This window comes from Seriola lalandi, unplaced genomic scaffold (assembly GCF_002814215.2).
Source record: "Seriola lalandi dorsalis isolate HSWRI2012SDOR001 ecotype SW California unplaced genomic scaffold, Sedor1 jcf7180002054949, whole genome shotgun sequence".
Lineage (NCBI taxonomy): Eukaryota > Metazoa > Chordata > Actinopteri > Carangiformes > Carangidae > Seriola > Seriola lalandi.
This window is the reverse complement of record NW_019525500.1, coordinates 1,694,439-1,717,637: the sequence shown is the minus strand read 5'-3', so window position 1 is coordinate 1,717,637 and position 23,199 is coordinate 1,694,439. Positions and strand designations below refer to the sequence as shown.

Below are 23,199 nucleotides of genomic sequence, written 5' to 3'. Positions count from 1 at the left end.
TGAGTTTCCCATCTTAAATGTTAAACAACACTGATGATAGCATTGTACGTTGTAGTGTAGATCAAAGGTTTGAATGTACAACAATGAGCCTATCAGCGAGCCATGTGGACCTAATGCTGTGTTATTACGAGCTGACGACAGACCAGCCCTCTGCTTTTCATTACGGCACAGAGGAGACAGAAAATGAGCTTCAGTGTGCACGGCCACAGGTCATAAGGTGATTCCTGACAAATGAAAAAGCCTGTGCACGACTTAAAAACATGCAGGACCGACAAGGATGGAGCCTGAAAAGGTTTTTATCTTTGCAGATTCTCAGGGCACCAGACAACTGACGAACGCTCAACGCACAGACTTTATCCCACGGTTACAATCAGCTACAACACACCAGTGAGTTCTGCCTTTTAAGCTAACCCACTGGGGCTGAGTGTGTGTGTGTGTGTGTGTGTGTGTGTGTGTGTGTGTTTTGGGGCAGGCAGGGATAGTTTAACATGATGAATGAGTAATTGGCTGCTTGCCAACTAAGGACTTGCACCCTACAGTCACAAGCACATGCAAAAACACAAGCATGTGCAACGAAACAACTGTGCGTGCACGAATGCATCTGCAAACCTGACCTGCTCTCAAATATGTTTGTATGTATAAGCTGAAAAACAACTCACTACGCGTTGAAAACAGTTTGCACTCTTGAATTAACAACTTGAAAACATTCTCGTTATGTGTGTGGCGTGCGGGGTGACAGTTGTGGGCGTGCGAGGAGAGAAAGTCTGCAGTCAAACGGGACCAGCCGTCTGACACAGGGTCACGCTAATTGGGTGATAATGTGTTGTTTCACACGTGCTGTGTCAGGACGGTAAAGACTATGTGGTGGTGCTTGTGAAATGAGCTGTGTTAATGAGCAGCGCTTTGGGCCTCTGCACCTGTTAGTGAGGGAGTCTGGAGGCTTAGTAACAGGCTCATAACATGAGGCTGGCAGCTAAGAGTTATGGTCAAGATATGCAGCGACCGGCAAGAGGGGCATGATACACCATAAAGATAGTTGTGTATTCATTATGTTATCTCTTTACTAACCTGGTATTGCATTCACACAATGACATAATCTCTCCTGGCCATTGTTTTATCCTCTCATATCTCTTCACTTATTTCACAGGCTCACGAGTTGTGCTACAGTACGGCACCTAAAATGACTTGCGAGTTTGTTGCTGAGGGCTTCTAACATGACAGTGAATTATAGCGAGGGCTGGCCCCAGGGTGAGTCTAAATTTTCTCTTCGTTCTGGGTTGACAGACTTTAAGATGCACAGTGCTCTGTGAAAAGAAAAGGCAGAGGAAAGGGGGGAATGCAGCTCACTAGCTTCACTAACACAAAGTTAGCCAAACGCAGCCAGGTGAGAGTTCAATGGAGGGAGCTGGACATACGAGCGGGGGGACAAGGGGGATAAGGAGGGAAGACTGAGAGTTGTACCATGCCAAAGTTTATAAAATCGACATGGACAACCGCATCCTGTTGTATTTTCAGGAACATTTTTGGATCTGTCCATTCTTAGGAAATACGTTTTTTTCAGGAAAAACAATAGCATGTGACTTCATTGACATTACTTTTCCAGATAAGACAGTTGTCCAAATAGACACTCAACTCTCAATTTCTCTTCCATTTTATTTCTCCTCTATTTAGGTCACATCTGTTACTTGTCTTTCATTGAGACAATCATCTGGAATATGTGGGGATGAACTGCTGAGTAATTTTGAGATTATCTTTCTAATGTTTCTCAGCAATGGAGGGAAGCAATTGTATTACACCCATTTGTTAGTAAGGGGCTAAAAATAGGCACCTTCACGGTGCCTGTGTCAGTTTAGATCAGCCGTTCTTGCAGTTGCGGTTGCGGGCCCTGATTGGATCATGATCCTGATTCTGATGGTTCCTCATATGTTAACTGGATCTGTGCATTATAAAGATCCTCGTCTGACAGTATGAGTCAGTAAAAGGGATCGAAGGCAATGGTTTTGATGATTGTAGAATAAAGGAAGAAACTCTTACAGTGATTTCCTTACGTTCCAGGTGGTATAGACACTCATACTTGTACAAAGTGTCTGACAGAAGCTCTGACTTTGCGCTGAGCATATGGTTAGCATCTTTTCTCCAGTCAACAGTCAGCACTTGTTTCTTTTAACCATGACCAAAACCTTGCAGTTTTAGTTGCCTGCACTTCACTAAAAGCTTAACTATTAAGGTGGAGGATCAGGAAACAGTCTTATGAATTGTTCTTGTAACGGTCATATGTGTTATTTCAAATGGGCAAACCACACTCCCTTGTTGTTTAGTATGAGCACTGTTTATGCAGATTGGGACACCACATCAGGAAATGCTCACACCTATCTTTTGGAGGGGCACTGACAGTACAAGTACATGGAGAACATATATGCACGCCTGCACAAATACAGATGCACGTATGCATTAATCATAGAGAAATTTAGCTATATTAATTTAATTCAGGTATGCACTTTCATTGAACATTCAAAGCTATTTTATCATGACAACTGTACATTTTAAATGATTTCAAATAGCAACTTTACCATGGTTCCTTAATAGCAGGTAGGATAACAGCTTTACTGTATACAACTTGTATATTGATTGCTGTCAATAGCATATACAACCATATCAAACTCATTTATTGGTCGAAGAGTGTTTTCGTGCTGTCTCTTCAGCTAAGAGCCAAGCTACCCTTCAGCTGGTTGTCTATCATTTCACATCGCTTCCATTTTTACAGCCACAAATCAGCGTCCGAGAACTATTTGTGCACTGATATCATCTCTGCCTGTTGGTTTTTATTAAAATAACGATTACTGTTAAAAACCCTAATGTTACAGTAATTTCCCTTTAGGTACCTTCAAAGAAAACCAATATAACCTGGATCATGAAGCCGGGCACATATTTCCATAGCACGTCAGGAGTGATATGTTAACTTCAGGCCACTTCGGTATGGCAGTGAACACGCATCACAAAACTGGATGTCTGCCGACCTTTATTATAGTATCACTTTCCCCTCTTGGCTGATACGGCACATTTCACGCAGCTGAAAGTTTTGGAACCTCTTCTTTCATTTGCAACTGGGTGCCACTCAATTGCCATCCTCATGGCAAAATAAAATATACAGTGAAAGGTTGACATGAAGGATCCTTTGAGAGGTCCAGACAGCAAATCTCCACACAGAAAGTTCCATGAGAGCAGCCTCTGATCCCCCTCCAGCTGTATTTGGCTTATGATGATAAAAATCACGCAGGGACATGAGCTTAACCCCTATAAAGCTCTGAGAATTTGGTGTGACTTTACTGTGACAGCAGCATATAGGAATTAGTGCAGAACTTCAAACCCAAAGGCATGGGAATGAAGGAAAGGAATGAGGCAAAGAAAAGTGAGGGAGAAAGTGAGAAAGGGGGAGCCTCAGTGGGCAAAGCAGAATCAAATCAGAAATGTTCAATCTGAGCGGTTATGCATAGCAACTAATATGCTGTTATATGGTCTGGGGCGCTGTGTTTGGAGCCAGGGTGTTTGGTGTGGTGAGAGAGACTGATGTATGAGCTCTCCCGCTCTGTTATTAGGGCCTCTCCCAAGGTCCGCTTCCACCCCTATTAGCTGGAAAACTGATCTAACTAAGAGGTTATCTGGAAGAACAGCAAACCCACTACTTTCATAATGCAACATGTGTCATATTTTCTGACTTAAAGAGGTGAGGGATAGATATGCACAGATGAAGAAAATTCAGGAATGATAATCATTTCCTTCTCAAATTTGTCTTAATCGGATCTCCCTTTCCGTCCAAATTTCGTTTTCTTTTCTACTGTGTGCTCACAGCCTATTTTTTTTTTTTTTATTTTAAACTTAGATGCCACTTTATAAAAAAATGCTCTCATTTCCGCAACAAACCACTGTCTCATCCCACTTTCCCACTGCATGCTCACTTAAAGTAATTACAACTTTTATGTGAACATGTTCTCCCTTCATATACCCAAACGTTCAGTTACCAACAACGAGAAGAGTGAATCAGGCAGCCAATGTTCGACTGTTGCGTGCACCCAGACCCAGACTAAGTACCATATAGGGCTCGAGCTGCCTTAATGACTTATTAGCACAATTAGGTTCAAGACTGGAAAACGAGCGGAAAGTTATAGTCTTGGCGAAAGGACAGGGATCTGAGAGAATGAAGATTTTTCAGGCCAAGAGGAAGAGAAAAAGAAGAGTGGCGGAGAGCAAGGGAGAGAAGAAAAGTCGGGGAGGACTGTAAAGGAGAGCCGAGGAATTGGAGATAAAAAAGAAGGGAAGAAGACTTGGAAAATGTGAGACTTCAGAAAAAACCAGCAAGAGAGAAAATGAATAAAGAGAAACGTCACAATAAACCCAGAGTAAATGCACTCATAAAAATCTGCTTTTTAGGAAGTGGGCTTCTGTCCCACAGAGCAGAGTGCAGATTTGTGTTGGCCGGAGATTTTATTCACTGTCATTGTGTCAAATGTGAAAAACTGTTTGACTGGTCATACATGGGCCTCACAGAGTCAGAGAAGTGGCGGCCAGTGGGAAGGAGGAGACGGAAATTAGCTTAAAGACGGAAAACGAGACGGCAGATGGTGATTTTAGTTGCTCAAATTGAAGGGTTTGGTTTTATAACAACTTGGCACTCATTTTTGTCGTTTTGGACATTATTTCTATTGGTTATGGTGACACTGTACTCACCAAAGTACCTGCTGGGATATGGGGACACAGCAACATCATTACACCACATCCCTTCTCAATGATCTGACAAGAGGCAATTTTTTTTTAAGTAGTTTAAAAACTGGAGTTTTCAATAATAACTTCATTTTGTTTTCTATTTCAATAAAATCTGGGAATGGTCTGAATTCTTGTGTGTATTGCCCATTCTGACTTCTTTACTACTACTGATGTGTTCCCAATTTGGTTGGTACAATGTTTTTATTACAAGTATAAATAATTCCACAACTACAACTAACTGTAATAAACCCAAGTTGAAATAACCTGAAATTAGCCTTAAAGAGAGACGAGACGAGGAGACAGTAGGGATAGAAAAGGGATAATAATGTGTATGTGTATATGTGTGTGTGTGTGTGTGTGTGTCTGATTGTATAGCTGCACCTGTGTGTGTGCATGCAGGTGTTAGTTCCCAGGCTCAATTGGAGCGTATAGAGGAATAAAAGCGTTCACCTGAGGACATCATGGACCAAAGAACACAGGATTCATCAAGCCACACACACACACACACACACACACACACACACACACACACACACACACACACACACACACGCATTTCTGCATCGCCTCAGAAAGTTCTGCTCTGTAACCTTATAAGACCACAGAAGGGGGCGAGGAAGAGAGAGACGAGAGGGCTGATGGGGAGAGGGGTGAGGGTTAGCAGGGTAGATGACAGGAGGAAGGATAGAGAACAATACACAACAAGAGAAAGAAAGGGCTCAAGTTGCAACAGACATTTGCTCTAACATGAAAAAAAACTGTTTAAAAAAAGTAAAAACTGTTGCTTCCCCTCCAAAAATCACAGAGCTGAGCAGGGAGGATGTTTTATGCAACTTTTACTACATGCTCTGGAACGCTGCATTGCATATGAAATTATAGTTTGGCTTGACCTCAAATTCTTGTTAAAGTTTGGAGCAAACTCTGGCCCTTTCTTTGGGCCAAACATGATACTTGTGCCTGTTTTCTTATGTTTTCATTTTCTTTAATATTCGGGAGGTGACATGGAGGCACAGGTATTGAGACAGTTGTAGTTTTTAAAAAAAAATATATCTTTTAAACAGCTGTGTGTGCACTCAACAGTGATTTGAATTGTATGTAACTGTCCCGTTGCATCAAACATCAAATCCTGACTCCCAACCACCTCAGAGGCTTTTTTCCAACTCCTGCAGACCCACGTCAGAGGAAACCTGAGCACGCCAAGTATAAGCTATAGCTGATACAGACCAACAAGTGCAGGGAAGATGCCTTTAAACGGCAGCTCGTTACTTCACAAATGATGTCACAGCATCAGGCTCAAATTGACAACTGTCACTACCCAGCATTCCTCAGTCCAGGCTGCAGAGCACGGCTGAGTGACGACACTAAATCTGTGCAAACTGCTGTGATGCAGGTCTGAGACTGATCCTGACCTTTGACCTCTCTGGAGCTAACAAACAAAACAAGAATTTCCATAGAGCCATCAGAGGGGATTTTCTTGTCTGAACCGTTAATGTCACCTCCCAGTCTCCAGCACCACGCCGCCTAACTACACTACGCACTACACAAACACGGGGAGGGGGCTCCCACTGTTCCACTGAAACTCTAGAGCAGCATCTCTCCCACAACAAGGCCAAGCTGGGTAGGAACCAATGCCAAGTTTAATACTGAAAATGAGAATATCATAACATGCACAACAACATGATGGCTAGATATAGTATTCTGCAGATTAGCATTTTTTTACCAGACATAAGAAACATACAACAGGAAACAGGAAACAGGAGGTTAGACTGCCGGGTTGTTGGGAGCAATTTAACACCAACCACAACCATCATCTATGATCTGAGGCGGTGTTCCTTTGACCTTTATACCTGCTTAGGATAATTGGCTTTCAGTGGAATTGTATTATGATATGATCATAAGATCATATGATATGATTGTTTTGCAAAATTTAAAAAAAATAATGATTCCATGCTGGTAGTAATTTAAAAACTTTGAATCAAAATGAGTTTCAGGTTTTTTTGTGATCAGTTTGATCTGTTTATGTGGTAATTTTGCACAAATCTACATGGTAAACAATGATATTATGATTAATAGCTAACACCTCAATAAATAATGGTCTTTTCAACTGGCTGTTTCCATATGCACATCCACACCAGTGGCCAATGAATAATTTCCTGTCCACCAGGCTACTTGTGTCAATGTGTATGTCAATGAAATATGGGGGGAAACCTGAGAGCGCCAAGGAAACCAACACAAACACACAGCATGGGCTGGAGCATGGGAATGAACTTAGCTCTTCGTGGATTCATTTGGATTTATGTGCAATGAAGGCAATTTCACACATCTCCCCTGTATGGAAAGATTAGCTATGTGCTATGAATCTTTTATAAAGCCACAGTCTGTCTTAACACATTTGTCTCTTCATCATGACATAATCTTTGCTCTTGGAGTGACTTCATGCTGTGTTGATGGCTCTGCAGAAGAAGTCCTGCCTCTAACCGTGTGGCCCCGTTGGACTCTGCTAGGCCTCACAGGTTAAAAAGACAGATGCAAAAGCCCCATGCTGTCTCTGTGAGCTTCTGCGCTGGAGACCACGCTGATGAATAAGATCTGGTTAGTCCATTTTGGGTGAGGCTCTCCTCAGCTCACGTTACAAGGGGTGTAAGCAGACTGGTGAGGAATCTGCACAAGCATGTTACCACCTACTATGTAGCTCATCTGTTTTCACCTGACAGGTCTGGTACAAGTGTGTGTGTGTGTGTGTATGTGCGCTCAGCTTTCTGGAAAACCTGATCGCTTCCAAGCAGATAGACTGAGCCCCGAGACCTTGACGCAATCCGCAGATGTAGCCGTCTGTCTGTTCATCCATCTGTGGAATGTGAACAGTCATCACACCTGCATGTTAGTGTGTCACTTTATTGCAGAGGATGTGCAACTTAGTGCACTATGCAGAATGACTGTAGCGTTTAATGTGAATATGGTGCATATTTATGTGCCCATGCTGAGGTGCGTGTGCGTCATGGGTCGGGTGTTGAATATAAGATTTAAGACCAAAGTCAGCCAGGCTGTCTGTCTGTGTGTGTGGGACATGAATACAGTCATCTCTCTTGACTTTTTGTACGTGACATTTCTGTGTATAGTGTATCATGCCTTCCAACAGCGCGCATGGCGTGAACAAGACACATGCCATGTTGCATGCTTGCTTGCGTGCGTGCTGGACAAAAACCTGTGCGTGTGTGTGTGTTCATGTGGGTGAATATCTGCTCAGGTGCAGCCAGCGACATGTACACACTCCATAAGCTCAGTGCCGGCATTCCCAGATTCCTCTAGGATGACAAATTCAAAAGGAGAGGCCCTCGCAGATGGAATCTGGGAACGACAGGATAATGCTGCTGGATTTCAAAACGTGACTCGGATTTAGACGTCATGTGACTACAGTTGAGCTGGGCGCCATTCCAAACCCATTCTTTACGTCTGTCGGCATTTCCTCACTGACTTAAATCAATGAAGAGTATTTAGGCTTGAGACTATTAATAAAAAACAGAGCGTGACCATTTCAAGCTAATGATGTTTGATTTAAATGACACGTCAAACACTGTGATGGTGCAATTTGGAAAACATTAGCATTATTAGCCTGAATGCTGCTGGTCTGTCTTCCATCAGGCGATGGTCATGCTTGCTTTGACTCGAGAGTATGACACACACACACTCACACACACACACACACACACACACACACACACAAATGCAACAAATCAAATAATACAATTCACTACACATCTGAGTATTTTTATATTTGTAATTCCACATTTAATGAAGAAAACTTTCTGTACTAATTGTACATTAAATGCATGGCCATGCTTTTAAAAGTGGACCTGCACTGATCAAACTGTTTATAGTTCTTGGGGAGTTTTACTGCATATGAATTAGGGCTGAACAATATGCAAAAAAACAAGAAAAACAAAAGAAAACAAAAAACATATTGCCAATATTTTGGCAGATATTGTAATATGAGTCACAATTTCGTCAAGATTGCTATTTGGATACTACACTTGGCCATACTGCGATTCTATAATATTTTGATTAATTGTTCGGCCCTAATTTGCATGTATGAAAAAATTACCAAGTGTGATAAATTGTGACTTGAGGCAGCTTCAGTTGGGGCTGAAGATTACATGTTTGAAAAAGAAGACTACATTACCACCCCTCCTCTGCACCTAGTTTATTCACCTTTTTAAAATCATACATTGTTATAAAATCAGTGGAGTACTCCACTAAACTAAATAAGAGACGTTTTCCATCAACAACTCCAGTAATTTAACCAGCCTGTTCTGCAAATGTTCTTTTTCTGATTGACCTGATGTATTTATCTGTGCAGTCAATGGCCCATGCTGACTGCACAGATAAACTATGCTGAATGATTCTGGGATGCTTCTGGGAAACTGGGTGTGAGACATCGTGTCTCCATCAACTCATGACTCTTAGTCATAGCTGACGCTGTAGGATGGACTCAACCACACAAAATTTGACTCCAGGCCAAAGTGAAAGTATGACAGGGACACAGAGAGATACTGAAATAGAGACGTGAACGAGTAACGGGAGAGAAGGGAGAGAGACAGGGAGAGACGAAAGTGAGTGCAAGAAATACTCATTCCAGTAAAAACGTCCTGTGTTCTTATTCTTTGCTTTTCCAGCCCTGTCTGGGCTGCCAACAGCGAGAGGCCGAGGCAAACAGAAAACCTCTGAGCGTTTCCAGCATGCTTCCCTGTCAATCACACTGATGCTCTACAGGAACCCTCTCCTCATCCCAGGTTAAGAAAATAAGCACCAGCATTCCTCCACTTGTTTGGAGGAAAAGGTACCCGACTGATGAGGGAGACAGGAGGATGGGAGAGAGAGAGAGAAAAGGACAGAACGAGAGAGGTGAGTGGTGGGAAAGAGAAGGGAGAGCTTTGTGTCCCCAAAGACAGAGCTGAAAAGAAGCCAGAGAGACAAACCCACACCGTCAGCTTCCAAAACACTTTCCGCCGCAGCAGAAAAAATTATTTAGAGCCGGGGAATTGGACTGGAGCATTTCCACAAACTGCACCACAAAAACAGATTTCACATACATCTCAGAAAGTGCTGAGAGAGACAGAATATACAAACACTAATGAATAAAAGTAGTTGACATGTTGACGGCATTCATTCAAGATGAGACATGTATCCAAGATCATAATAACTTACGTTGAATGTGCAACTGACATAAACATTGACAAATGTTTGTCCATGTGATGTAATGCAGTGATGGATCTGCAATATGAGAACTAAAAAAAAAAAACAGGTCTCGCTAACTGTCCCCTCATCTGAGATAATTTATTACATTTTGTGAAGATCTGGGAGATGAACATGAGACAAAACCATGCCAAAATAACCCTCTAGCCAAGCTTCTTCTTAATGCTAAAAAAGGATGAAACATGGATAATAATGGAAAATATATTGGCTATAGTAGATCAAAAGTTACTTATCAATGTTTCTTGAAAGTTTCCAGTTCATCAGAAATGTGGGTCAGAATGCTTCTTTCACTACTGTGTGTGAAAAACACACAGTGGTCTTACTCAGCAGTGAAACTTTTGGTCAATAAAGGCAATGTGATAATCCAGTAATGTCATGCCTTCAGGGTACACCTTGTTTTACCAAAATTCTGTATTAGACACTTAATCAACCTCTCAATCAAAAAACTGAATTGTCCTATCCTGTCAATGCTGAGCAGCTGAACAGTATCAGGTGCAGTAACCGCACACTACACCGGCATGTACAGAGACTGAGGCAATCAAGTAAAAATAATACAAGCCAATAAAAAAAACTATAGGCATATGACTGCCCGTAGTTCAGATGGTATTTTCCGGTTTCCCCATACAAACGTCTCATGCATGACTAATTGTAGATTTTCACTCTTTTAATGACCAGCCTCGAACGTGAAAGGTTACAGTGTTGGCAAAATACCAACATTTTGACATAACACTGAGCTGGTATTATATACACACATGTATATATATATATATATATATATATATATATATAAAAAAAATAAAAGCACAGCCATTGCTAATATAACAGCAACCAGGAAAAGATCTTCAACAATTTCCACTCTCTGCAAATTTGCAACAAATATGTTTGCTAACAGTGTAATTCTGACTATCAAGAGCCAGAGTCCAGTTCTGTCAATCACTCCTTTCCAGCCAATCTAAAACCCACCAAATCTTAGACCATATACATACAGGAAACTTTGAAATCCAGTTATTGTTCACAGCAGTGCACAAATATTTAATTTCTGTCAACACTAAAATGGTATAAGAAAGAACAATTGAAAAAGAGTACTGCTTCTTATACTGTTCGTGCGAGGGAGGATTCAGGTGATCAGGGCCAATGAGCCTAGTTTAATGGGAGGGATTTGTCAGAAAGGATTCTCTTATAATGAAATGTACCCAGCTGCCCTAATAAGTGAAGAACCAGATGTGGTGTGTTTGTATGCGTGTACACTACGTGCATTTCAGAGAGATACAATCCCTGTTTCCGATTCTTCTTCGACACATCCTTGATGCCAAAAAGAGTGGAGGGGAGGGGAGTGGGGGATGGGGGGTGGGGGGGGGACACCTGCTCCGGATCTGCCTTAGATTGTTGGAGAAAAAAAAGACGCCAACAATGTGAAAGAAGTAGAAAAGGGGAAAAGAGAAGAAGAAATGTCAGGCAGATGTAAGTGATGAAAACTGTGGCGATGATATAAGGCAAACTTGACAATGTGGGAAACGCACTGAACGGAAAGACTGGATTTTTTAAACCGTAGATTGGGAATCACCAGTGCGTGAGGAGGAAAAGAATAACAACATGTAAAGAAAAGAAATCCTTAAAAATAGCGAAGGAGGAAAAGGGCAGATAAGTTACAGAGTGATGAAAAGACAGAGGGATGAACGATGGAAAACCCAGCGTGGAAGAAGACGAGCAGAAGGAAGGATCTGAAGGAGAAAATCAAGGGGAGCACTTGGTTTAGCTGCCCCAACCCTGGGTGCGTTGTATTGTCAACATTCATTTTTCATTAAAATATGTGCATACATCCATTTTCAGCTTTACACTAAGGCCCATACTAGAATAAACACAGTCGAAATTTAAAATCTTATTTTGTGAGTATGATTAAAGATATTCTAATATTTACTTCCTCTGCTGATAAAATAAAGCTTTTCTGCTGTTGTTTTTCTTCCAGTGTTTAAAATCTCATCATCTGTAATTTACACTGATTTATTATGATCATTTATGCTGCAGAAAGTCACACAGACACAGCTCAAAACAAACAAGCACGCCGGCTGGAACATCATGCCTGATCTCGCTTTATTTGACGTAGTTTTCCATTGGCTGCAACTGCGTGCTGATTATGAAAACACTTCCACCAAAAGACATCTTTCTGGACTGAGCACAGAAGACGTTTAAAAAGAAGAGGGGCTGCGGATGACTGAGGGATTTACAAAGCCTGGATTTTATTAGAGTGGGCAAAATACAGACAAGAGAGCAAAAATACGAGTGCCAGACAGAGAGACACACACAAACTCCGCCACAAGAGACAAAGACGATCACAGTCGCTCTCTCACATTTCCAGAGCTTGTTGTCATTTCCATCTCATTTGACCAGACGACCGGTGCGGGGGCTGACTAGGCACACCTTGTAAAGCATCGCAGCTTGCTTCTCCAAACACAGTCTCACTTCACCTCCCATAAACCCGGTTCTCTCAAACACACACTTCATAACTGATCCACCTCCACCCCAGACGATGGAAAGGAGGATAGGCAGATGGCGACGCACAGAAGAAAGAGGTGTTAAAGGAGCACTACAGGCACAGAGAACTCTATTGTATTACCTCATTTCCTGTTCAGAATCTCCCAGGTTGCAGAGAAGAAGTCTGTTAGATCCCTCTGAGTGAAGGATCCCACCGCCTGCTACGCACCCTCATATGTTATTTCTGCTCCTTACTTCTCATCAGTTTACCAGACCTTTGAACCTCTGACTGGTTTTGCTTATTTTGTTTTTTTGCTCCTTTTTCACAGACTTGCAGCTCACAGTTCACCATTTTTTTATAAGTTAGGCTGCATCGAAATGGCATTATCCGACATGCTGGTGCCATTATACATCATTTAAATAAAATCTTTTGGTTTGCATTTCTAAAGGTTCTAAACAACAAATATGAGGATCTTAGTGAGCCGGGGATTTCACAACCAAGCTGATGGGACATTATACTACTGTCAAATTCACTGTGTAAAAAAAAGAAAAAGAAATCAAAGTTCATGGATTTATCACTCGTGTTTCACTTTTCCTTATTTCTGACTGGGATGAATTTAGGTGAATCTGCACTATGAAAACTACAACTGCATTAGCTTAGCTGCTTGCAGTTTATGTTTGCACTGTTAACATGGATGTGGTGGTGCTGGTTCAACTGGTTTACCTTGGATAAACAAAACAGTCTAAGTTTGATAAAGGCGAGGAAATGAACTGAACTGATTTATGGCTATTTTTTTCTTAAGAGGGATGAAGGAAACGTCTTGGCTGATTCATGAAAGAAAAGAAGGGGTTACAAATATTTGTAACCGTAGTATGCGGAGTGTATCTGTAGTATATTATCACATGCTAACTGTGGTTAGAAAACACAGTAAACAGAGGATAATGTAGATAAGAGGGAAAAATGGTTTCCTGCTGGTGCTCAAGGATACGCGAGCTAGTTTAAACTCTTAAACATCACCAACGTCACTGTCATAGAAATAAAAAAAAGTTTGCTGGTCTATTATTTAATATTGATTTTTATGGGACAGCTGTTGAGGGGAGTCAAAGAGAGAGAGAGAGGGAGGGGTGAGAAAATGTGCGCAATATAAGCCTTCAAATGTGGTGAGCTGTATGAAGGCTGTTGTCATGACCAAGGCTGTATGTGTGTGTGTGTGTGTGTGTGTGTGTGTGTGTGTGTGTGTGTGTGTGTGTGTGAGAGAGTCCATGCATGTGCAGTGTTCATGTATGTGTTAGAATTGGCAGCAGCCTGGGGTCCTCTGGCCTTGATTAGGCGTCTCTTTCCCGTCCACCAGTCCCTGAGTGAGGCGGTGAGTTACGCTGCCATCTCGGCTGCGTAATTGGGGACACATGCAGCCTTAAACCCCTCCTCCCCTCCTCCCCTCCTCCGTCGCTGCCTCCCTCTCTCCATCTCTAGGTCAAAGCAGCAGTAAGATCAAATGCTCTCCTCAGCGGAGCATTCCTCAATAAAATAAGCGGGCAGGAGAGAAGGGGGAAGAGTGAGAAAAGGAGAAAGAAAGGAAATCAAAAGAGATGGGGTGAGACAAGCAGAGAGGAGAAAAAGAAGACGACGGAGGTGGAGACAGTGAGAGCATATGGAACATGTTTACAGTAATATCGTTGGGCCCTGATGTTATCGTGGCGCTTGATTTGGTGGATCAGAGCTACTCATCAAATTGCACTGTGGTCTGTCCTTTTCTCTTCTCCACCTTGTCACTTTCCCTCTCGTCTCCTCTCTGTGCACGAGAGCACGTGCCCGTGCATAGTTTTACTTCACCACCTTTGCAGGAAGCTTAGGAGGAAAGCTTATACTGCACCACAGTGTCACTCTTTCTATACACAGCACACAGTGTCCTCTTAAAAGCAATAAAAGCCATGATGTGCTCAGGTCTGGTTCATGCTAAAATAAACAATCCTCCGTCCTCTTCAAAAGGCAGGGAGACACAGAGGTTGAGAAATGGGCTGCTAGGCTACTGAGAGTCCACTCATTTGAGATCCGCAGTGACAAATGTGGACACCAAAATAGTTTGGATCAAAGCAGCTGCGTAGTGTGTGAGAGCACAAAACAATCTATCATGAGCGTAGGACAAAGATGAAGGAATTTTTCCCAGTTCTATCCAAGTGTTTGATGATACACTTGGAATCTAATGACGCACGCGGCTAGGCAATGTCAGAAGGATTTCACAGGTTTCTAAGCCGTTTTATGAATTGTGTGAAACTGATGTGTGAGATAGAGGAAAACCATTTAAGGGATAAACTGAACACAGGTCTTGTGTATCAGGTTGACAGATAGTTGAATGGTCAGTTGGAGCGAGTGAGCGAAAGAGAAAGACTTAGAAACAGAGAGAGAGATGAAGCTTTAAGCTCCCAACGATGAAGTGGAGAGATCTACCGTTAATTCTACAGTTTGATGTCTGTGTGTATATGTATGTTGCCTGATTGTCAGTGTGTGTATTGTATAGCTGCAGACTGCAGACAGACAGCACAGACACTGCAGTGCGTTGACTCCACATCTGGGGGATGGACTCTGTTAGCTCCATCTGTCTGCATATTATTATATAGTATGAAGCCTTTGAACTGAGCAGCCACTGCTGACAATCACCAGACTCCAACACACCGGGTCAGTCCTGGATTTTTAAACAGGGACGACGGGCGCAGTTCTTTCTCACCAAGTGTTTTCGTGCTGTAAAGAGACAGTACAGTATGTTCACTTTCCCTCAAGCTCAGAAAACGTGACAGCCAGGTGGAGGGACCAGGAAAGGCTGAAAAGTTGCAGGAGGAAAATATTTCAGTTTGTATATTGTATTGTTTAAGACAATCCAGAGTTTCCTGATGTTAGAGATGGAGGGTGGAGGAGAGAGAAAAAAGCCGGGAGTTACTAAAGAGTGTAGTATACTTTACAGGCAAGGAGAAAGTGAGTGTGTTGCTTCACAAAAACCTGCAGAACAGCTGGACCTACCAACCATTTCTTAATGTGCACCTGTCATTACTTTGTATGGAATGGCCTTGATATATTGATGAAGTGCTTCGACACATTTTGATATACACAAGACCTTCGTAAGTCTTTCACAATAGGGGAAACTAAATGTGGTGTTACTGGGTGGTTCTCACTGACTGGCAGCATGTTGAAAAGTATGGTAAGTATTCTGCTCTTCATGCTGTTTCTACTGTGAGTCAGTCAGTCCAGCTTTTTCAGCTGTCCCCAGTGACAGTTTGGACAAAGACTTACTAGAAATATGAGGCATAGCAGTAGCATTTAAAAAGACTTGTTTCTAGTGCTCACAGAGGATTTGAAAGGTTAAGTTCAAGATATGTTGTTCCAAATCCCACAAAAAGATCCTCTGAAAATGAAAATATTTCAGTGCGTTGCCCACGGCTCTGCAGAGAAGCCTAGGACATATTTGACATGAATCTCAATTCTGTATGTAACTGGTGATTAAATTCAATTCATGGTAACCTTATTTGGATTAGAAGTAGAGCCGAGGAACCGATATAAAATATTCATAGCTGGTTTCTGTCTGGCTGAACAGTTTACTAAACAACACATTTCTCCCTCCATAAAGCTTCATAGTGTTACAAATGAACTCAGTGACTCCAGTCTGAGGTTTGCCAGGGTCAAGGTTTGTCAGCTGAAGTGGTGACTTCCTCCTAACGAGCTCAACACAGAGCAACGAGAGTCAAACTAGTGCTAATGACATTTACAGCCCCACTAAGCCTATTTTTGTGTCTGCAACACACTAACAACTACACAACTTCAATAACAGTTACTTTTTTCCCTGTGTATGTGTGAGTGTATGTGTGCACCGCTGACCCAAAGGTAAACGTCTTTTGGGTTTACCAGGAGTGGCAATGTGAAATAGAGGGTGCATGATAAAATCCTGCAGCCACATATGAGAGTGAGTTGGTACATTATCAGTGAACTCATTCTGTCCGGGTAAACACACACATAAAGCAGCAGCAACAGCAGAAAGACATGTAAAACCTCCACATCGTTCTCATGTTACTACAGGGAGGATAAAATTCAACAAATACATATCGAAAAATAGTAGACAATTTAAAGAAAGGAGATAACTGCTATGTGTGAAACGTGATACATGCATTATAATTCAGGGGAATGGTAACTTGTATGGTTACTTAATAAAGATGTATAAAGATAATCACTGCTTGTGTCTGATTGGTATCTGATCGCTCTGTCCATATCTCGGATATATTTAAATGAAAAAATAAAGAAAAAAAGAAATGGAATCGAATGTTTGAATTTTTCCAACAAAGACGACAAAGTGCTGCATTCACCAAGGCAGTGCTAGAAACACGGCTCCTGGTTTAACTCATGTAGCTCTTTCATACTTTGCTGTTGGACACAGTTTAAAGTCAGAGTGTGGGCCAAATAAGCAGTTGACACATCCTGTAGAGTCCTAACAAAAGCCTTGCACAGCACAAATCCAGCCAGACTCTCTCTCTCTCACCCACTCACTTACTTACACACACACACACACACACACACACACACACACACACACACACACACACACACACACACACACACACACACACACACTTTTAAGAATGCTCTTAAGTACCAACTTAAGAGGAAGAAAGTTCTTGGCTGTGTGTGAGCAAGTAGACAGTCATTCATCAAGGGACTTCCACCTACTTAGAAAAGAGTGAAAAGTAAGTCTCAAGAGCAACTCTCAAGTGATCACATGACACATCTCATTTATGCCCAGGAATCGGATATACACTCACCCTCCATTTGCCATATTGTATAAGCTTTAAACAAAATCAAATCCTTGCAGTTCATTCAGTGGTGTGTTGTTGTTCTGCAAGAATGTAGGTCTAATATAACACTTTTTTTTTTTTTTTTTTTTAAATTGGTTGGTTGAAAAGGAGTAAAAGTGAAAGATTTGTACTTTAATCTTTTACTATCTTTTCGCAGTTTGATAAATACTGGCCCTGGTCTCACATTGACACACAAGAGTCCCCATAACCCTGTATGGAAAGAGAGGAATACAATAATTCCTATTTCTTATTTCCAACAGTTTGCTGTAGCTTGTTTCACACAGCACAGCACAGCACAAAGCATAAAGCCCTATTTACTAAAGAAGATGTTTGGAATAAGCCTCTGGATCACAGTATTATTTCCAAATGTGAAGGAATGAAGCTGAACAGAATTAAACTGAAATCTGAAAACAGTTTACTAGTCAAATTTCACCAGCCAACCAGCTGCAACTCTACACAGATAGTTGGAGGGCAGCATGTGCACTGTATGTGTGTGTTTATTTTTCTTGCGTGAGTGCGTACTTGCACACAACTAACCATGCAGGTCCAAGAAACCATATAATGCAGTGAAATGACTGTGAAACGAGCACATGCAGAGATACAAACACACACACACACAAGCTCGGTCACACAAACTTCTTTTGGATAACAGATCCTTTAGTTCTCCTCTTGTACTGGATGCAACCGCATACGCAATCTATGAGCACAAACACATGAATGCTAACACACACCACACACTGTATTGTCAGCCCCCTGATTTAAATCACTTGCAGGCTCGGAGTTTTCCTGCTCTCCAAATGCCTTATTACTCCTCCTTTGTTTGACTGGAGCGTGATTTGAGCTCGGGCCCTTTTACATTCTTTCTTCACTCTCCAGTCAACACACAGGCCTGCCAGAGGGACTCTATGATCCACACTTCACTTACTTTGATTGTTTTTGGTAGAAATTGCTATTCTGGCTGGCACTCTCCTATTGGTGTAGCATGCCTGGGGTCTACTAAATGGGATAGTCTGGGACAAGCAGAGAGGTCTGCTCCAAAGCGTATAGCTGATGCCTGATGAAAAGCTCCTCAGATTTTTGTGATTTTTGTATTTTAAACTAAATTGAAGGATTTCATGTTTCTCTAGAGGTTATAAATTCCACAACCCTTGGGTTTATTAACAAAAAAGACAGTTTCTCTGTCAAGGCTGTTCGTGGAAAGCTGATATTTTGGAGATGTGACATTTTCTGTATTTTCAGCCACACTATAGTGGGATGGGTTTAGGGATGGCAATGTCAGTCTGTAGGTCAGTCTGTCGGTTCACCACGCTGGTCCACACTGAAATATCTCAACGACTACTGGATGGATTGCCATGAAATTTTGTCAAGACGTGCATGACCCCCACAGCATCGAGCCTACTGACTTTAGTGATCGCCTGACTTATAGTGCAGTGTTTTCATTTGTACCAATGACTTTGGTGATCCCCTCACTTTTCCTCCAGCGCCACCATAAGCTTCATATTTCAGGTTTTGAGTATACGCGTTTCCGCAACTATTGCATGGATTTGGTACATGCATTGATATCTGGATGAATTGTGGCAGCTTTGGTTATCTCTCCCGCTAGCGAGGTCATCAGGTCAAAATTCGTCCAATACTTTCCAAAGACCTGCAACCTAATGACATTACCATCAGTGTTAATTAGCCAACTACGTGTTAACCCAAAATGGTGAACATGGTATCATCAGCATTTTTCCATTGTCACTGTGAGCATGTTAGCACGTCGATGTTAGGCTTCAGTACAGCCTCACAGAGCCGCTAGCCAGGCTGTAGACTCTCTGAGTCACTGTAGTAATATACGTCAAAAGAATATTCAACTCTTCTTCATTTAGTTGATGGGCCCCATGAGGCCCCTGCAACAACCTGTGAGCTGCTCAGCTGGACTAAGAATCCAATATTTGTCAAGGTCACTGTAAGGCCAGACTGTTATATATCGAGACTCTTTGTGCTCTGTTTTTACTTTCAGAGCAGATGACATAAGAGACATAACCGTTGCCTATGAAGGCACAATAGTAGCAACTGTACCATTCACTACTATCTGACCTTTCATAAGAGGAAGAGTGACAGTGAGGCAAGACATCTAGGCAGAGAAGGGAAAATGAGCAGTCACTCAGGCTATGAATAGATCTTTGTATCATCTCCTCTGTTGAGAGGAGAGGAGATTGCAAAAAAAAGAAATTAAGAGAAAACTAGCCAGGAAGAGATGAAGAGAGAGAAGAAAACTAAAATTGCAGACGTATAGGAAGGAGAAGAGAGGAAAAGGAGTGACCTGGATGGTGTTAGCAGATAGCAGGAGGGTTCTCCAGAGTCCCATTTAACCAGTTAGGATCTGAGGGATCCTCACTGCTGTAAATCCACTGGAATTCCGAGTGTGCCCGCTGCCTCGAAAACAAAGCTTGTGTTTTCCTTCGGCCCTGTCGTCTAATCACTTGCACATGAGGGGAGGAACAACAAAGCTGGAGCAGTGGAGACTAAAAGACAGAAAAGAAGGGAAGCACAGGGATGAGAGGAGGAGGCCACTCAGGCCCAAAGCCTTTGATGCCCGTTCTGTCTTTGAAGCTTTCCAACGGTTTGGGAAGACGGAGAAGACAACCAACGCAGCCGCACAGCAAGACCAGACAATAAAAAGGCCCAAACAAGGAAAGCACTGTTCACAGAGACAATCAGGAGAAACAAGATGATAAATTAGGGAAAATAGGATGAAGCTGAGATCAGCTTTACTTACTGATGCATCTGTCTTCCCTGGACTAAATGCTGTATCTCTATGGGCCGCTATAGTGAGATCACACGACCATCACCTTGCCATTTTCCAACATTGTCCTTATAATACAGCCTCCTTCTTAGTGCAATCAACAGGTGAAAATGTTACACGATCCTGAAACTCAACTCAACTCTCCATCATGCACTTCTCGATATTATTAACTTGTGCGAATTAATCCTGAAATAATCCCTGTGCTGGGGTTAAACACAGAGCACTATAAATCCAGGTCACTCCAGAGGCTCTCACCCCTCTCTTTCCTTCCATGACAAAAACCAGGTTTTTATATTCTTGCTTGGCGCACTCCCCTAATATCTATTCCAAGGATAACACTGCAAAAAACATTGTTGTGCTTATCAGTTTCTTTTTTTTATTTCAAACTTTGTATCAGTTTCATCACATATTTAAACTCAGATGATCTTACTGTGCGCCGGACTGTTTTGTTTCATGGTAACACAAAATCTTTCAATAAGTTTACTTAAAATTAGACTAAAGCCAAGTTTCCTCTTTTGTAGATGTTTTCATTAGTGGTGAAGTAAGTGATGTCATTTCTGAAGTGAATTAAGGGAGAAGAGTCCATGTCAACGCGGCTCAGATCAGTTTTAAAACCTGACAGTTTAGTGGATTTCCCAAAGGCAAACTAAAACACAGATTCTATGTAACTTTGCAAACAGGAAACAACTGCTGCTGCCTACGAATGGCAAACAAGTGAGAGAGACCATGCACTCAAACACTGTAAACTTAGTTTGAAATACTGCAGTTGAAGGCCTAGAGCTGGGCTGTTAGAATGAATTATAACTATACTGTCTTAGACGATTCCCCAAACACCTCTCATGTCTTATTTTACATTTTATTTGTGTGTCTGCCGTGCTTCCTCCCCTCTCAGTGCAGTAATCCACTTAGGAGAAATCTCCCCTCGTGTTTTATTGTTATTCCCTCATTATATCGAACATTTCACTTGACACTTGCGCAAATCGTCACCTTACTTGAAACTCTAGAGAAGCAAAACTGTAATTTATAGCGCCAGTCCTATGTAAAGACAGGAGCCATGGTTCTGAATTCTGGAGAATGTGAAAGACAAAACACAACAGCTGAGACACAGAAATGAATTTCATCTTCTCCACACATGCAAAAACACATAAAATATCTCAAACATTCAGCCTGAGCTTTTCCACTGCACTCACACACACATACACACTTTATTACTTTTCATTATCTTTGATGGCTATCTGTGCTGCCAAATCCAGCTCTGTGTTGTTCTTTTGGCTGTGCAGCACAACGCTAATCCAGTGTCTTGAAAGACAATCCTCCTGCGATTCAGTTTATATTTCAGCTTTTATTTCATTTTAAACTAAATGTTTATGCTGAGCAATGCTAGCCAAGATTATGGACTCTTCATTTAACACTACCAGGAACATTTAAACTAAACTCTTAAAAGCTTCTCACTAATTCTTCTGCAGTTGAGCTCACTGCAAACGAATGGCGAGCTAAGACAAATTTATCAGCAACGGGGATTAATAAGTGTCATCATTCCTGAATGGATAAAATAACCGTGTCTACTCCTTTAACTCCCAGTTGAAACGAGAGCATCAGTTTTCATGCCAATAAAAGGCAGCCAAACCATAACGCTCTTCTCTGACCCCAATAAGAAAATCTGACATGCACATTTCATATGATAAGGGATTTTCATGAGGACTTGTGAACGGGCATTGCATTCCTCTTGTTTGCCCTGATGTTCCTAAGCCTCATGTTTGTTTGAGTCTGCAGTCTTCAATCCCCATGGAAAACTCTCTATTCTTGCAATATTAGCTCCCTCAGATTTCTCTGAAACCCAGAAATATCCCATCACACCCACCCGGAGGCCAAACTAGGCCACTGACCAGTGCTGAGAACCCCAGCCATAATACTAACAATGTTGGACTCGCACCATTAACCATCATCAACTGCAAAATAATGGTGAAGACAATAAAGCAAACTTGTCTTTGTGGAGCTTAGCCAGGGTTGTTAGAAAGTAGTCAGCCGTGGCCTATGACCTGCTGACCCTCTGTACTGACAAAATCCACATTAATCACACTTTATCAATCAAAACTAAGATCAAAGCAAATTGATATCAACTTTAAAACCAAGGCAGCAAACAGATGAAGTCTCTTTTCCAAATGAGAAAAAAAAAAAAAAAACCCAACAATGATCAAAGGATGTGGGACCAAATGATTTTGTCCTTTAGGCTACCTTAAGAGATTTACTGTATTGGACCTGGTGACAAATAGTATCACTGAAAATATCCAAAAGGTTAGTACATCATGGAAATCAATACTAGTGGCTGAGACCAAGACTAGTCCAGGTCAAGACTTCAGAGAAAAGACCCAGACTGCCTCGTTCTGTATGGACAGTGTTGTGGGCCGCAGAAACTATAGTTACACATAATGAGGGTGCTGCTGTAATCTACACCCAATCGGTCACCCACCCATAACTCTTCATCTAGTAACATTAGAAGACCTGGACCATTTAAAAACTAAGCCCTGATCTCACTATTTATGTATCTTTGCCAGAGCCAGATGTTACGAAGTCCTACAAAATGCTCCGGCTCTGTGTATGATGTTGGGTAATATGGATTTGTGGCGGGCAAACACAGGTAGTTAGGCCATAAAAACTGTCCAAACGCTTCCAGAGCCTGGGCCTGTAGTGCACATTGTGGGCTGTTAATGTTGCTCAAAGGACCTTTCTACCCTTTCGCTCCCTCCCTAATGTGCCCTGGATATTTTCTGGTGTTGCTGGCAGACATATTACAATTCATGCACATTTGTTTCTGTATATACATGTGTTATGTGTGTCATTTGTTTTACCAGAGAACACACTGCATTCATTGCCATGAGTGTATATAAACACCATAAAGTTGTTCCTGGTTTTGCTTAACTTGAAGAAATTTCTCCTTTTCCACTTCGCTCCAAGTCAAGAGGTGTGACAGCAACGAGCTCTGACTTCTCCTTCCAACAAGACCGTCCCAGTTCTCAGTGCAGTCCCATAAAGAGGGGTCTCCTAAACTTTTACAGGCTGACAACAGCCTGGCTTCCACTAGCAGCCCA

General features: G+C 41.9%; 1 protein-coding gene across 2 annotated transcripts in view; it reads right to left on the bottom strand.

Moving 5' to 3' along the window:
- Window positions 1–23,199, bottom strand: part of ror1 (receptor tyrosine kinase-like orphan receptor 1) — a 127,241-nt gene that overhangs the window by 42,224 nt on the left and 61,818 nt on the right. The gene's annotated exons all lie outside the window — the stretch shown is intronic.